Source organism: Podarcis gaigeae (assembly GCF_964106915.1).
Source record: "Podarcis gaigeae genome assembly, chromosome: 9".
NCBI lineage: Eukaryota > Metazoa > Chordata > Lepidosauria > Squamata > Lacertidae > Podarcis > Podarcis gaigeae.
In genome coordinates this window covers 29,052,022-29,064,895 of record NC_139685.1, presented here as the reverse complement: position 1 = coordinate 29,064,895, position 12,874 = coordinate 29,052,022, and the positions used below count along the sequence as shown (strand labels likewise).

General features: G+C 41.2%; 2 protein-coding genes across 3 annotated transcripts in view; one reads left to right on the top strand and one right to left on the bottom strand.

Annotated features, from left to right (window-relative positions):
* The window catches only part of TLR3 (toll like receptor 3), a 113,715-nt gene that overhangs the window by 29,600 nt on the left and 71,241 nt on the right, over window positions 1–12,874 (top strand). The window contains exons 1-3 of one of the 2 annotated variants that reach the window (XM_083755577.1): window positions 215–328; window positions 3,246–3,309; window positions 5,057–5,195. The gene's annotated coding sequence lies outside the window, so the exon portion shown is untranslated. Of the gene's footprint in view, window positions 1–214; window positions 329–3,245; window positions 3,310–5,056; window positions 5,196–12,874 lie in introns of those variants that run through there. The other variant, XM_083755576.1, reaches the window with a different exon arrangement.
* SORBS2 (sorbin and SH3 domain containing 2) overlaps window positions 1–12,874 on the bottom strand; it is a gene marked incomplete at its 3' end in the record, with an annotated part of 250,265 nt that overhangs the window by 215,137 nt on the left and 22,254 nt on the right. The gene's annotated exons all lie outside the window — the stretch shown is intronic.

Here is a 12,874-nt window from a genome sequence, read left to right as displayed (position 1 = left end):
CTGAGCTCCCAGTTTCATTAAATACATCACCCTGCATTGACAAGATCTGCTCCTAATAGAATGAAGCAGCCCACTGCCAGCATTTAATTTATTGGCCATCGTTTATATGACCAAGCCTTACAATAATTAAAATGCAGGCATGACTGCTGCTAAATGATATTGCTTTCAGTAGCTCGTTGCCCATGATATGTCTTCGTATGTTAATGCATTTCAGAAATTCAAGTGACAAGTGAGGCTCTGTGGAAAACGGCAACGTAGGGTGTGTTTCTGGGAAGGAGGGCCTTTAAAACACTCCATTCTCAAGCAGGCACCTTCCCAGATTGTGCAGGTGAGAGAATGAGGGACTAGGAAGATGCCTCTATATCTATTTCTGTGTATCTTTGCAAGTATTTAAGTGGGACCCCACTACAAAATGGTGTTTGTGTGCGCATCTGAACAGAGTGAGCAGGTGAAAGAGTAAGGGAATGGGAGCAGATGTCAAAAATCTATAACATTAGATAGGTGCTCAGTTTACAACACGTGATGAAAACCACACAAAGGAGAGAGGTGGCACACTGCCAGGCCATGCCTCTGTCAGTGCATCACTTTGCCTTCTTTACAACCCTCCATGCATTAGAGGATAAAGGTCCGAAGTTGCAAGTCTCCTGCATTCATGGAAGCTCTCCATACTATTTGGATTCCTGCATAATCAGGGTTATAACTAGGGATGTGAGAATCTGCGCCTTTCAGGTTTTTCCAGTTTCTCACTTTTCAGGTCTGAAGTTGACTTCTCTATATTTCTCTGTATTTCTACATTTTCCCTATATATCTACATTGTATATAAAAAAGGTCCTCAAGAAACTTCTACAGCATTTTAATGTGAATCTCTCCTAATATATACATGCAAATATACAGTATATATTCTTGCAAACCAATTTCCCCAAATATAATGCATTTTTGTATATTATCTTCACTAATATATGCATTTAATATATGCACACTTTACCCAGGTGCATGCATTTTGTACATATCCTTTCACAAAACTCAGAAGAAAATGCTGGACTAGATGGGCCTTTAGTCCAATCCAAGTCCAGTCCAGTCCAGCAGGGCTGTTCTTGCATTATTCTAAAAGAAGCAGAACTTGTTGTGTTAGAACATTGCCATGCCTGCTGACATCTATATCTTTACACCTTTGCATTGCTGTTAACAAAAGAGGTTGGAGGTAAAGCCAACAGATGTGAATGAACTTATTATGTAACACAGTAGACGGTAGTCCCAACAAATTTGAATCACACCAGGTTCTTTCTCGGGGGAAATCTGACAAACCCAGTAAGTTGGAAACTGCTTCTTTCCCTTTATACTTGCTTGCAGCAGTCAATCTTTCCCAAAAAGAGTGCAATGTGAAAATGCAGCCATTTCCAGCTTACTAGTATTTTATATTTCCCTTGAGGAAGAACCTGGTGGGATTTGCGACATATTTGGACTACAAATTCACTGAACACATTGTTCAGTTTTACATCTGTTTTCTCCAAGGGAGTGATACACATCTCCTTGCTCCAGACAAGACCTGGAAGCGTAGGGGAGAAATAGCTCTGTGTCCTTTGTAGTTACATCCACAAAAAAAGAGAACATGGGTCACCCATTAAAATATATATATAGATTTACATAAATTAGCATGTGCTGGTTTGAATATTGTGATTCAAACTTAATTACTATTATTTTAATGGAAATACTATTTATCCCTTCTCGTTGTGCTCTCTCTTTAAACTGGACTTGGACTCTGGCCACATCCCTCCAAATTTCCTTTCCTCTGTAAAACTGAATACATTTCATATGTTCATCCTACTTGCATGCCTGCTTTCCCTGCTTCTTTTGAAAGCTGTGGTCCCTCACATTTCAGTGGAGAGACTGAGTAAACAAGCTTAGCATTGCATTATCATTTCACCCTGACAGGACAGATTTTGCTAGTAAAGGAAAATAGCACCCTGTTTGCTAGAATCTGAGCTCGGATGTGCAGGCCGGGTCTGTAAGGCAATCAAGACTTGCTGTCAACAAGTATTAGCAATGCAAAGAGTTTACCAGCAAACTGTAGTCAACAGGTTTATGTACACATGCCATCTTCACAAGCATTTCCTGCCTCCGTTGATAAAATTGAAGCCCTACTTTGACCTGGAGGTTGATTCAGTTGAAACGTGACATTTGACCTTGGGAGAAGCCTTAGCTCAGTGGTACAGCAGACAGTCTCTTTGCCAATTATTTTTTATTGATTTTCCCATTTTAACCCAATTAATACCAATTATTTCCAAATTAATACAGTTTTGTTTATGTACTGCAGACAGTCTCAATTTAACCCCTGGCATTTCTTTTGAAAAGGATCTCAGGCCGACCTTTGGAAATCCCTGCAAACGAGAGCAGATTGAATAGGCAAACCAATAGTCTTACTCAGTATAAGTGGGATTCATACACTTCTAGGCCACATAGATAATATCTACAAGTGGCACACTCCAGTCAAAAGGTATGCAGAGGGTCACTTGGGAAAAAATCTCTTAGAGACATCCTCGGAACAAGTTCAGCGGTTCAGCAATTGCATCATATTCATTACAGCAGGCAGAAACCAGGAATATATTGCACTTGTCTGTAATTGCAGTGCAGAGAGGGAGGGAGGGAACCGTGGAAGTTGATCTGACATAGCCCTATTCCAAATCTAACTTGCATGACTCTCCAGTGGAAGAATGCAATCTGCTGGACTAATGTAGTCTAGCTATTCCATTTTTATTCCCTCCCTCCCTCCTCGTGCTTCTGCAGTATGTTTACAAGCAACCAACAGCTGCTAGGATGCCAGCAATTGCTCCCAAGGGATTACGATTAATAGTAAATCTGTATTGTAGCTGGCTCTCCAGGAGAACCTCCTCCCTTCTCGAGCTTGCTTAAGGGTGGCAGCTAAACCTCACTGGTGACTCAGCTACTCAAGAGATTTGGTCTCATTACTGTAAACTAACCTATTAAGGTAAAAGTGTTGTCTTTTACCTAACAACATGCCAGAAAGGAAATAGTGTGTTGCAGAGGGAGAACAGGACATTTAACATTGTAACAATACTCCCTAGGAAAAAAATGGTTTGATTTGGTAGAAGGGGATGGGGAGATCAGGATACTGATTTATGAATGGGACATACCACAATGTCATTGACATTCCAGAAATATAATTGCAATTTACAGTAAGAATCCTAAGTCTGATTGATATAACTCTGGAATTAATTGCATTGTAGGATGTCTGTAGTGGAATAGTCTCTACAGTAGCCATCTCCAGACAGTCACCTGGAACATGAAAAGGTTTAACTAGCTGTAGGCAGGGGCAGACTGAGGACAAAATTTGGCGTCCCTCCCGTTTTCTGTTCTGTGCATGCTCTCAAGTGCATCCCCTTGGCTTGGCACCCTGTGTAGGGGAATCGCCCGCACTGCCCTAAATCTAGTGCTGCTGTAGAAGCATGCCCCAAAGCCCCACCTCGCTGGCCTCAGGCATTCTGCCTCTCAGACCTTCAAGCATTTATGTGTGTTCTGCTGAAGGTATTTATATGTTGTTGTTGTTTAGTCATTTAGTCGTGTCCGACTCTTCGTGACCCCATGGACCAGAGCACGCCAGGCACTCCTGTCTTCCACTGCTTCCCACAGTTTGCTCAAACTCATGCTGGTAGCTTCAAGAACACTGTCCAATCATCTCGTCTTCTGTCGTCCCCTTCTCCTTGTGCCCTCAATCTTTCCCAACATCAGGGTCTTTTCCAGGGAGTCTTCTCTTCTCATGAGGTGGCCAAAGTATTGGAGTCTCAGCTTCAGGATCTGTCCTTCCTGTGAGCACTCAGGACTGGTTTCCTTCAGAATGGAGAGGTTTGATCTTCTTGCAGTCCATGGGACTCTCAAGAGTCTCCTCCAGCACCATAATTCAAAAGCATCAATTCTTTGGCGATCAGCCTTTTTTAGGTATTTATATATCACCATGCAATTGGGAACCTCAATAAGCCTTGATAACCTTGATAAACATGGAAGCCTGAGCACAGATACAAGACCATTTCAGATCTTTGTACAATGGTCTAAGAGGAGCCTGTGTGGACACTGGGTATGGGGCTTGTGCCTATGTATCTGCCCCTCTACCCTCCCAAGACCCTCATGAATTCAGGCAAGTGCGTGAAGAGGGATTATATAAATAACACAATTGCCTTCACTTGCAACACTGACATAAAGCCTGCACAGTTAAACTGGATTCATATTCATAATGCCTTGTAAACCACTCACAAGTCTATTCTGGCATTAAGTGGTACAGTATATATATTAATACCTAATAATGATGATGTTTTGCATTACTGTACTTCGTATACACTGCAGAGGTTTGGACTAGGTGGTCCTTCCAACTATAATTTTATGGTTGTTTTTTTTTAAAAAATATAGCAACTACTTAAATTATATCTATCATCTATCTATCTATCATCTATCTATCTATCATCTATCTAATCTATCTATATCTATCTATCTATATCTATCTATATCTATCTATATATCATCTATCTATCTATCTATCTATCTATCTATCTATCTATCTATCTATCATCTATATCTATCATCTATCTATATCTATCTATCTATCTATCTATCTATCATCTATCTATCATCTATCTATCTATCTATCTATCTATCTATCTATCATCTATCTATCTATCTATCTATTTATCTATCTATCTATCTATCTATCTATCTATCTATCTATCTATCTATCATCTAATCTATCTCTCTCTGTAGCCTATCCATAAACAGATGCCTCAATTAAATTTCTCTGAGGAAGCATGTGTTAAATGAATGTAAATCATTTTTGTGCACTGTTATCAGATCAAGGTGCGATTTTCACTTAAGAGTGTGTGTAAATCATTTAAAAGTATAATTTTGTTTCAAAAAGAGGGAGAGTTACTAACAGTTCTAAGCAAAGACTCATGTCTGGCAGTTTAAAAATATGTGCAAAACCCCTTTGATTTACTCCTCATAAAGATGCAGGCAAATTTCTCTAACTTTCTGCCTGCTTCCTTTCTTTTAGCATGTTTTGAAACAACAGCTGTACAAATTTGCTATGGATTAAAGCATTTTGGCTTGCTAAATGGCTTGACGACTATTGTTACAGGATTGCATAAAGGAAAGGAAAACTAACTGATCCACATGCTATCTCATAAAGACAAGTAAGCTCAATATTTTATATTTGTAGAGTGCTCTGGGGGAAAGAATATCCCTTTTGTAGCTTTTGCAGTTGTGCCAGACTTCCTGTGAGGAATGAGACCAAATGCATGAGCAAAACTGTATCAAGGGGCTTGGAATAAAGAAAGTGTTCCTCGTTGGACTTTAGAAATAGGATGACTTTGGCCTCTCTCATCTATAAAAATGTAAAATATATGAAGAAATTCTTCAGCATTTTCCTCCTCTTTACACATTAGGATAATGAAAAACCTGTTTAATTGACCGTTAACCAGTGACTGTGCTTTAGCAATTATAATTACCCCAGCTAATATCTATAGGGGTGTGAGTTCTCCCATGATAGGAGCCAGCAGAGACTATCACAGAGTGGCAGAGCATCTCCAGTTAAAATGGTAGCCAGCCCTTATGTCAGCACCCAGCAAACCTGGGTTTCTGCTGGGAGCCATATGTCCTGGCTGAGTCCACGAGGTCTGATGCCTTGTCTCCCTGAAACCCCCAATCATTAAACCCAACCCCTGTCAACTGTGGAGCTCAGGCTGTGGTGGCCTTTTTGGAGGGGTGCCAATTGGCTGATTGGCTCCAACTGGCCCTGAGTGGCCACCATCTTGATTTTTAAAATGCAGTGCCCAATGTCTGCCACAATTTACAGTGTCAGAGGATTTTTTCTGCTAGCAAGCAACATAGAAAGTTGTGCTGCGCAGCTCCGCCTAGCTCCGGTGGCGGCAGCAGCTTGCTTGTCCCGGGTGCCAGCAACTCACATTATGCCACTGCCAGTAGTAGCTTTTACACTGTGTCAAAGATCGAACAAAATGTGGAAATTAACAGGTAGGGAAATGTTGGGAAACTGGAATAAACTGCCATGTGAATGCAACCTGAAAGAAAATTCTTCATCTCATATCACAGGCTCATGAATGAGCTTTGCAAAAAGGGCCAGTGCCAGACAGTGGACCAGATAGAGTATTCATTGTGAGGACTGTTTATTTTTTATTAAATCCTAGAGAGCATGAATTTTGTATTGACTTCTGCAATGGTACTCTCCTATGTATGTACTGTTTATGTACTCTCCCACTTTATAATTATTTCTTTCATACTCTGTGTTTAAATATTTGTAGCGCATTTCCTCTCTTGCATAATGTTTGGATTTTGCAGTATTTTTCAAATACTTACCAAATTTGTTTTTGAATGCTTGCCACTCTACAAGTTTGGGGAACTGGTGTGTTATGATTCTTTGCCCATTAACATCAGTAAATAAAGCCACAGTCTGATCAGCAAGTATAAACTCAAAGAGCTAAATGCCTCAAACTTTTAATATGATGATGCACTTAATTAAGCATCCTTGGGAATAATTAAGTATGAATGAGTCCATGTATAATTAAGGAGACAACTTTTATGATTGATGTACACAGAACTAATTTACCACCTCTGAATTGCTCCAGCACATAGGTATGATTATGGTCCTATGCCTAATTGCTTATACACTCGTTTTATTTTTCAGCATTTCTCTGTGTTTAAATGATTGCTATGTTTTGTCTTCTCACAAAAGTAGGACTCTAATGGAAAAATTCATATACTTGTATCAGTCAGCATTTCTGTTACTAACTTTGAGAAAATGCTAAAGTAAAGTGTTCTAAGGGTTGTTGATAATAACAGTCTGTTTCTGTACATGCCAGCAGTCTCGGTACATTTTCATGTTGCAAAATGTAACTTGTGAACTGGCTGATGACTAATATAGTGAGTAGTAATTAATGTCCATGATCAAAGTAGCAATTTCACACCCAGTCACTACAATCCTGGTATATTCGTGTGTGCATCACTTTGCACGCAAGTTGTTGACATCCATCTGTCTCAAGAGACAGTGTGTATGGAGGTCCTGGGCCACCTAGATGACAAGACCCCACTACTGGTCTCACAGATGTAGTCTAAAGGAAAGCAGAACACTATGTTTGACACCAGCTTGGCTGAAGGAAGGAGGCATACAAGGCTCCATCTTAGGGACTTCACTCCGGATATGTGTAGGATTTATTCCTTAGCCTTTCCATCTCCCAAAGGTGTCCCACAAGGCAGCAGAGGTTTAAGTTCAGGTTCAGAGTTTTCCTTCTCCTAGATGGGCTACCTTCCCAGGTTGACAAGCCCCATCTGCCCCTCACTTTCCTAAACAGCACACACAGAAACTGCCTTCTTGACCATTGAACCCACTATTGGTCTCCTCTGCTCCATGCACTAGAGCCTGTCTTCACATGCAGGGGAAGTCCCTAACTCACTGAAGGTTTGAGACCTATCAACCAGCCTCACCTGGTTCAGTCATCCAGTCAAAGCCGTTCCTAGGGTGTGGTCACTGTCATATGCTGACATCATCTAGGAGCCACAGGTGAGAGTTGAGTGCAGGGTGGGGACCAAAGGTGGACAAACTACCCCAGGAGGAGCACAATGTGTCCTCCACCAGAAGTACTACCCCTCCCCTAACACCCCATATGCACATAAGAACATTCCTGATAATAGCTAGGAATGCTCACATAAGAAAAATCTGATGGATCAGGGCCTATCTAGTCCAGCATCCTGTTCTCACAGAAGCCGACCAGATGTCTGTGGGAAACTGACAAGCAGGATTCAAACACAAGATAACTCTTCACTCCTGTGGTTTCCAGCAACTGGTATTCAGATGCATTGCTGCCTTGAACTGTGTGTTGTACTCTATGAAGTAGCCCTAGCCCTAGCATTTTAGTGGTGTCAACAACATGTCTACATATAATGGCTATGCCCTATCTTTTCATTCAGAAGACCATGAAACCAACTGTTTAGTTTTGTGGTTCATCAAGTTGAGGAACATCTGTTCCCACTACCGCCATTCCACGGTTGTAGAAGAGGCATAGTGGAAATGGAGGGAGGGTGTGATGGGCCCTAAATCAACTTGAAAGAGGGCTGCATTTGTACAATCCTGCACATCTATCCCCTCCCCTTCACAACCAATTGCATAGGTGGAACTGGCTGGAAAAATCACTTTAGATCATGTAGTCCAAGTTCATTGCAGGACAGTTTCAATGAGAAGGCTGCTGTTTCTTTAGGAAATTATTCAACATTAATTCAACTCCATTGAGTGTCAGATTAACTTGGTATATTAAGTTTAATGGCTGAAAACAGCTCCCTTTTAAAAATCCTGCTGTTTTGACAGAGCTGGAGAATGAAACTAGGCCTGAGGTTTTAAAAGCCCCAGAAAAGAACAAGAAAGGAAATACATGCTTTACACTCTTTAAAAACCTCTTTTGACTAACTGCTCCCTCTAAAACCTATGTTCATGGCATCAAATATTTACCAAATGGAGGTTTAAACTGCTACAAAGGGAGTCTTGTCTCGAATGTGGGTACTGTACAGGAAAAGTGAGTTGGGGGAAAAAGAACAGCTACCATGCTTGATTTACAGCTTTTTGCAAACTCGGCTTCTAAGCACATCATAGCCTGGAATGGCATAAACAAAGTCGGCTGGTCTCAAATAATTCTGCAGGGTGAGCCTCATTGAAATTATGTGATGAAACACTTTGAGGAGTGGAAGTTTTAAAAATAGAAATCTTTAAAACAAGGCCTCTGTTTTGTGGTTTCTCAAACAATTGGTTTTAAACTGATGGTTTGTCGAAAGCTTTCCCCCTTTCAACATTTATCCTGGCTTCTTCTCTGGAGGCTTTCCCAAACAGTAAACAAGCCAACCAACCACACTTTACTTTTTGGAGCCACATTGCAGATGTATTTACTTTAGAATCTTAAACTCATTTAACAGTCATTCCCTCTGCTCTGACCAAGGAATTCTATTTCTTTGAATAAGACTAGAGATCTAGCCTATGCACTCAGTCAGACTGGCCGTCTAAGCTCTGTGATTGAAGGAAACCCTCTAGGCCGCTAAACCGATCTGAGTTTGGTCAGCTGACTCACCTGGAAATGGTCAGCTGACTTCACAAGCTAATGAAGACACACCAGCATCTAAAGAAACTATCCTCCCAAGTCGGCTTCTCAGTCTTCTGGCTACCTTGTTGCTTCAGCAACAGCACCATCCACTGTGTCATGTGTTACCCACTATCGACCTCCAGCCAATCCATCTGGCCTATCTGACTATTTGTGTCAGGCTCAAAGGCCTAACACTATTAACCTACCTCCTGATGGAGATTCAGTTGTAGACTTTCTTCCTTCAAACACACACACACACACACACACACACACACACACACACTGCAAAATGCATCTGTTCAAAGAAGGAACACTAGCTAAAGTTGCTATTTCCTGCTGCTGAGTCAGATACCAGTTTTTGCATATTATTTTCTGGTATACATTTTTCTTCTTCAAAATTGAGTCATCTTGAGCATATGGAGAAGGCAGGATGTAAAAATTAAAATAATAAAATAAACATTGCTGACAAGGATGCACACGTTCCCATCTGTATGGCAAGGCTCATTTCCAACACTGTTATCACACTGCTCGAAAAAAATAATGGAGGATATGGTTATCAACAGTTACTAGTCATGGTGGCTAAAATCTCCCATACCAAAACCAGTATGCCTTTGAATAGGAATTGCTAGGAAGGGCGGGGTTGCTATTCCACTCATGCCCTTCTTGGAGGCTTCCCATAAGCATCTAGATGGCCACTATGAGAACATTATACTGGAGACTAGATGGGCATTTGGTATAGTTAAGAGAAGCCTTATAGCTTACTATCTAAATGCACCATGGCTATACCTGGATGGGGGGCAGTAAGCTTAAATAACAGAGAGGTCCAATTCACCAACTTACACATAGAGACCGTGCCTCCCTAGCCTAATTGCTTTTCTGCCAAATACAATATTGCTCATAAACATGCCTTAGGCACAAAACATTTGAAATCAGTCCAATCCAGTATGTTGTTTTTGTTTAGCCCTGTGCCTAATGGGTAAGGTCCAGTGCGGCTTTTGTTCATAAATCTATATAGCATCTCCATACAACAAGTGAGGAAAACAAAAGCTGTCACTATGCCTCAGAGAGCGCTCATTTTCATTCTTTTGTTATAGCTTCTGCATTCCTAGTTTTCCATAGAACTCCTAGCTTTTTTGGGGGGGGGTATTTGATCCCCAACAGATAATTTGTGCATTCCCCTGTGGTTTTTTGATGGACATACCCAAGTAATTGGCAAGTAACCGGTTAGACTTCTGCATAAAAGCTGCCACCAGGATTTGTTGAAAGTGAATCATCCTGAATGAACATTTGCATGAGGCTTCTTTGTGTGTTATGAAAAGAGGACAACTATTCTGAACTCATTGGTTCCCCAGCCTGACTTTGCCAAGGTAATGCAAATGCAGAATCAGGAGAAAATAGGTAGGCCTTATCTGACGGTGTATTTATGGTGTCATAGTAACTCTCTACATGAGAAAATTAGGAGGGATGTGGGTGGTGCTGTGGTCTAGACCACTCAGTCTCTTGGGCTTGCCGGTCAGAAGGTTGGTGGTTCGAATCCCCGCAACGGGGTGAGCTCCTGTTGCTCGGTCCCTGCTCCTGCCAACCTAGCAGCTCGAAAGCACATCAAAGTGCAAGTAGATAAATAGGTACTGCTTCCGGCAGGAAGCTAAACGGCGTTTCCATGCACTGCTCTGGTTCGCCAGAAGCGGCTTAGTCATGCTGGCCACATGACTCAGAAGCTGTACGCTGGCTTCCTCGGCCAATAAAATGAGATGAGTGCCGCAACCCCAGATTCGGCCACAACTGGACCTAATGCTCAGGGGTCCCTTTACCTTTACATGAGAAAATAAAAAAATTGTCCAGTAGCACCTTAGAGACCGACTAAATTTGTTCTCGGTATAAGCTTTTGTGTGCATGCACACTTCTTCAGATACACTGAAACAGAAGTCACCAGACCCTTATATATAGTGAGAGGGAGATGGGTGATTGGCTCAATGGGTATGGTAAACTGGCGACTGTCAATGATTGCAAATAGTCCTACAGGAAAAAGCAAGGGATAGTATGCAGATGACCAAAAATAGCTTTAGCATATGTAATGAGAGAAGAATCCAATATCTCTGTTCAGACCAGGTCTCTCCATACTTTTCAGTTTAGTAATAAGTTGTAATTCAGCAACTCCTCTTTCAAGTCTATTTCTGATTTATTTATTTTTTGTAATAAGACAGCTGCTTTGAGATCCTGTATTGAATATCCTGGGAGATTGAGGTTTTCCTCTACTGGCTTCTCTGTCTTGTGATTCCTGATGTCAGATTTAGGTCCATTTATCCTTTGGCGTAGGGTTTGGCCTGTTTGTCCAATACAGAGAGCTGAAGGGCACTGCTGGCAGATCTACAGCAAACCTTTTTGGAACTAAAACTAAGATATTGGATTCTTGTCTCATTACATATGCTAAAGCTATTTTTGGTCATCTGCATACTATCCCTTGCTTTTTGCAGGAGGCAGGGGAGAGCTGAGCCAGCAGAGAAATAAGAAATAATGATAAATAAGCCCTATTGAATTCAATGGGACCTACTCTTGGATAGGTAGGTTTTTGTCCCCTTTGTCATGTTTAGAGCAAGCCAGATGAAGTCACTGGGATTCAAGTTAGGACTAACTTAAATCCTATTGATTTCAGTGGGTCCACTCTTTCTGGATTCAGTTCAGGGCAGGGAACACCATGTTTGCCTAGTTACATTTAATTTCTCCCCGTGACATAACCATGCCAGTTAAAACACAATAAAAACACAATAACTCTCTTCGCAAAAAAGACACTGTTTATGTCCCATTGCCAGAATAAAGATTAACAGTGTGCCATGAAGGTCAACAAATCTAGAGCATTTTGCATCAAGCAAGGAATATACTTTCAAGATGACAGTTCCCCAAAGGCAGTTTTCTCTCACTAGATCCCTCTCCGTGACAAGGTCAGATGATGGTGAATCAATAAGCAACTACCACGGATGAGCAGCTATCCTCTTGCTTTATATCCAGCATATGAAAGCAAATTGAAGCCTTCTCCATTGAACTCCAGTGCCATCACCAGCTCCATATGGAAAACAGTGCAGAACTGCAGACATATTCCAAGAACAAAGCAGCAGAGAAGAAACCTATATTGTCTGCATTTTGCCCTGGAGCTTCTGTTACTGAAGCAGAAACCAGGGGATGCACCCTGACCTTCTTGTTTACTGTTAAGTCCATATGTCCTTAAAAACTCATCTCAGCACTAAGAAAAATGGGGCAAGCATTTCATTGGGAAGGGAGGATGGACATACAGCAATAACCGAGTGCTGTTGATTTTTACACAGTGGAAAACAAAGGACTTAAACAAGACCGGGGATGAATAAATCACTTTGGCAGGTGCTGAATTACAGTCCACCAGGGCCTTACCTGAGGAGCATAGTTTATGAAATCCTATATTAATCAAATAGTTTTATGGTGGTGTTTACACCATGCTTTTTACTGTAAATGCATTTGGCACACTTTCAGAATAAAGTGCAAATGCGCTGATGTGCCATGGTTAGGTTGTCTGCACCACCTTATTTTCATAAAACCCATCACTGAAAATAAGATTCAGGAGAGTGCTAAAGTCTGTGCCTCTCACCATTTGCCTCTATTTCTTCTCATCCACATTCAAGAGGTAATAACTTTTCCATTCTTGCTTTGCTCATGTTTAGACAAATGTCTAATCATTTCCTATTGTGCTGTCCTTCAACCATCAC